Here is a 5,020-nt window from a genome sequence, read left to right as displayed (position 1 = left end):
ATCCCTAATCTGTCTGTCGTTCTGTCCCACCTCGTAATTCATATCTGGGGAATAAATAGTTTTCAACCTGAACGGTGCCAAGATGCGACCGTCCAGTTTGAGAACAACTTGTGAATGAGCTGCTGCAAGTGCAGCATCAATGACCAGCGGTGACATCATCGTGGTTACCACTAGTCAGTGAGGCTGCATTCCCAGCCAGGCTGAACTGCGGTGACCTCAGCACAGTAGGAAAAAGTCAGTGATGAGGTCACCGCAGTTCAGCTCAGTGAATTCACAGTAGATCACAGTGAGAATTTCTCACTGTGATCTGCAGTGAAGTCACTGAACTGCATAATGTGATAAGTTGTATTCCACCATGATATGTGCTGAGAATAAACCAGTGGTTACCAGGGTCTGAGTTTTGTTGTGAGGTGTAAGAGATGAGCAGGACGCCTACTCACCATATTTCCACCTCACGGTTGTGGTTGGAGGAAGTTAAATATCCAGCCACTGTTTTTTTTCTGTCTGATCTGTTTGGTGGAAGAAAGTCTTCAGGCTGAAGCTCCACGGAGAGCTGCCATGTGTGTTTGTCCCAGAAGGCTGGAGCCATACTGGGGAGGACTTTTGTATGGAGTTTCTATTTTCATTTGTGACCAAAAGACTGTTTTTGTGTTAATATTTTCGCTTTATGGTTTATGAAGCAATAATCCACCCATCGGGTCACAACACAGCTGTTGGGTGACCCAGGACCAGGGGCTCCTTCCCTGTCCCTAACACTAGGGGGCAGCCTAGCTCGCGCTACTCCCTGGGATACTTCTGAAGGTGAAGATGTCGGGGCTTCCATCCATGCTTTATCTCCTGAGTTAGCCCTCCATTTGCTCTCTTCCCCCACCCAGGGAAGAGGGGTTCTACTGTGCACCGTAGTACACCAATCCGACAAACAAGGCAACACAAACAAGGGTTAACAGAAAACTCCAAGCATACAAAATATTCACTCACATATAACAGAGGAATGCATAGGAGCATGGAGATAGGGGAATAAACCAAAATAGAGAAGGATTGGGAATTACCACACATACAACCCAAACAACAGTCATTGATAATTCCTCCAACTCTCCTCATGCCAAATCCTTTCCCTCCGTTAGCCATGCAGTAATAAAGCTAGCTCTGACAATGATTTGTAACAGAACCCAGATTATAAAGGGGAAAGGAGTGGCTAACCGAGCTCAGCTGTGAGCACAGGGATCTCCAACATGGCCAATAAACCTCTGTTATGCCAGAAGAAATAAACACATTAAAAAAATGAAGTACTTCTTCTCAGCGCCGGAGTAGAAGCAATGAGACGATGCGGTCTTCTGGCTCCACACTGTCGCGGTAACCATTTGACACAGAGGCTTGAATACAAAGTGTTCCTCTGTCTACCTTGGGAAGCAGCTGAGTGAGCCGGCCTTCCACACTTTATAATAGTTTTTGCAAAGAAAATATTCAAGTTTTCTATTAAAATGTGTTTTCAGTATCAGTAGGGAAAAAAGGAAAAGAAAATATTACTATTACAATAGTTGTAATAGCTTAAAGCACAAATATAAAATGTACCTATACTGTGGGTCAGAAAAACAGGAAATGGTGGGAGCAGCTTCCTCCCCTCTGACCTTCCTCAGAGCTGCTTTAATTTCCTCCTACCATTTCTTCACTTACTCATTAACAACTCTTCCTTTCACTCCAGCAACATCATATCTACTGAACAAAAGCAAACCATCCCCCATGACAATCCCACATGACTTATTATTATCCAAAACTATTTATCCGGCATTCTTCAGAATATCCCCAGTGGCCTAAAAGATAATCACAATATTGGGCCCCTAAACTTTTCACTGACCTTTTCTTAACTGTAATAACAAAGTAAATCTATTTACTCCTGGTACTGGCCATTATTGTATTATCCTAATGTTTCACACTGCTGAGCAACTCAATATGCGCCAGAGTGTAAATGGTTATCCAGCACTTTGCTTATTTCTTCCTATGAGACTAAAGGTACCGTCACACAGTGGCATTTTGATCGCTACGACGGCACGATTCGTGACGTTCCAGCGATATACTTACGATCTCGCTGTGTCTGACACGCTCCTGCGATCAGGGACCCCGCTGAGAATCGTACGTCGTAGCAGATCATTTGAAACTTTCTTTCGTCGTCTAATGTGCCGCTGTGGCGGCATGATCGCATGGTGTAACAAAGGTGTGCACGATATTGTATACGATGTGCGCATAGTAACCAACGGCTTCTACATCGCACATACGTCATGAAATTATCGCTCCAGCGTCGTACATTGCAAAGTGTGACAGCAGTCTACGACGCTGGAGCGATATTGTTACGATGCTGGAGCGTCACGGATCGTGCTGTCGTAGCGATCAAAATGCCAGTGTGTGACGGTACCCTAAGAACTTATAGGTAGGTAGCTTTTTGGCTATGATATCTGCCGTCTCAATCAGTGACTCTCCTTCATTTCATCCAACCTCAAGAGAACAACACCTTCTCTTTTGGTATGCTCTACCAATGTGGCGTCCCCAAACAGCATGACGTTGCCGGTGATGCCCCGTCGATGGTGTAGAGCGGAAGAGAAAAAGCTGCTCAGTTGATGTGATGTCACCAGCAGTATGAGTATCGCTGATAGGAGCACTCCATGAGCCCTCTGGGCCAGCAATGATTGTTGCCGAGTAGAAAAGGCAATTCGCAACTACTTGCCTGTAAGTTCTTAGCCCTGCAAGAAAAAATAATCAAAGACCCAGATAACCCCTTTAAATTAGGCTAATGTCAAGCAAACATTAACAAACAATGAATATATATTTGATTGCAGCCTCTTTTCCTTTATGTCACTTATTTGGACTTATTGTTTTCTTCCCAGTGTTACAGTGCAGGCCAGGGATGGACATAACATCAGCAGGCCTAAGAGATAAGGAGTCCACGTCTACCTCCAAAGCAGGTGAAATGTTGCATTCTGAGGAGCTATTGGACTGAAAAGGACTTATAAACTTTTCTTGCACAGGGGCCATTTTGGTCTGTGTCTGCCAGTGGCCATACTGGTTAAGGCTATGTACAGCATAATGTATGTATGAATTAAAAGTATGTTTCACAATACATATGGCGACATTCATTGATCTCTGGGAACTCAGCAGCACAGTTTACACAGCAGAAGGAAATGACTGTACATGTGGAAAACACAACACTGTTACGGTATATCTTTACATAATCCTATAACCCCAGTATAAAGAAAATGTTAGTGAGTTTTCTGTTTCATGCAGGAGCCATTTATTTGGAGTTAAGAATATAATCTGCTCAGGAAATCCTTCTTCTATGCTTAATTGTTTTTGTTTGCCATATTCTAAAGGCCATGACATCTTTTTGTAGATAGAGCTGTGTGAAGCCTTGTTATTTGTGTGTAAAAAAAAAACCCTGTATACTCCATTGGTATCATTCTGAGGAACATGTGACTTTTTGATCACTTTTTTCATATTTTAGAAGGCATGTTAAACAAAAAACAATAATCATTTAAAAAAACAAAAAACATTCACAGCGTGATATACTTAACATTATCTTTATTCTGAAAGTTAATACATTACAGCTTTACCAAATATTATCAATAGTTTTTGTTTTCCTACTGTTCCATAATATAATCACTTCTTGCCCTATGGTCTTGTTATGCGGTGCTTTTATTAATCGCTGTCTTTTGAAAAACATAACTTTTTTACTTTTCCCTTGATGTAACTTATGAGGCTTTATTTTGTGTGTCACAAGTTGTATTTATTAATGGAATGATTTTGGGGTAAATATAATATATTGAAAAACTATTGGTTTTTTTTGGAGTCCATATAATGCTCAAATCATCAGCCATTAGAGTATGAATCAAATTGTACTGTTCAAACCTCCCAATCCCAATCCATTATTATAATGGAATATAGGCTGAACTGGATGGACAAATGTCTTTTTTCGGCCTTACTAACTATGTTACTATGTTACAGCAGTATTTCTTTCAAAACAAAAAAAAAAACCTCAAATTGCACTGTTCCAAATTATCATGCAAAAAAAGAATTTCAAAGCATTTTATAGGTTGTAAAGAAGTGAAAATGGTAATTTATTGAAATTGCAGCAATCAGTAGTGACATTTACTGAAATCAAAAGCTTTTGCAATTAAAAACATCTTAATAGGCCAAGTGACATGTTCACATTGGAAGGCTTCTTTTATATCACCTTCACAATTCTTGCACTCATTGAACTTGTGAGTTTTTAGATAGTTTTGGCTTGAATTTTTTTTACAGGATGTTAGAATCGGATTAGGATGTTAGAATAGCCTCCCAAAGCTGTTGTTTTGATGTGAGCTGTCTCCCAACCACATAACTCTTTTGCTTGAGAAGGCTCTCAATTGGGTTGAGGCCAGGGGAGGGTCGTAGACAACATCAAGAGTTTCTCTCCTTTTATGCCCATAGCAGCCAATGACTCAGAGGTATTCATTGCAGTATGAGATGGGGCATTGTCAGCATGAAGATGATTTACCCACGGATGGTACGGTTCATCTTTTTGTACCATAAGAGAAAGACGTCAGTCAGCAACACTATATACTTTGCCAAGATCATTTTCACACCTTCACAGACTCTACCAGCTCTCTCTCCATGATTCTAGCCCATAATATGACTCCCTCCTTGCTGACATCGCAGCATACCATGTGGACCATTCAGGGTTGCATGGCACTCATCAGTAAATAAGACTAGTCTTCATTTATGTCTGGGCCTACTGCAGCCATTTCTGTTTGTGAGCACTGTTTATGAGTGGACAAAATAGTAGGCTTATGCACAAATGTGAGCCTCTGTAGTATCCTACACCTCGAGGTTCGCTGGACTTCAAAGGCACCAGCAGCTTCAAATAGCGGTTTGCTGCTTTATAGTGGTATTTTAGCAGCTGCTATAGAAATTCGATTACCGTATATACTCGAGTATAAGCCGAGATTTTCAGCCCAAATTTTTGGGCTGAAAGTGCCCCCCTCGGCTTATA

The sequence above is a fragment of the Ranitomeya imitator genome, chromosome 5 (assembly GCF_032444005.1).
Source record: "Ranitomeya imitator isolate aRanImi1 chromosome 5, aRanImi1.pri, whole genome shotgun sequence".
Taxonomy (NCBI): Eukaryota; Metazoa; Chordata; class Amphibia; order Anura; family Dendrobatidae; genus Ranitomeya; species Ranitomeya imitator.
This window is presented reverse-complemented; position numbering follows the sequence as displayed.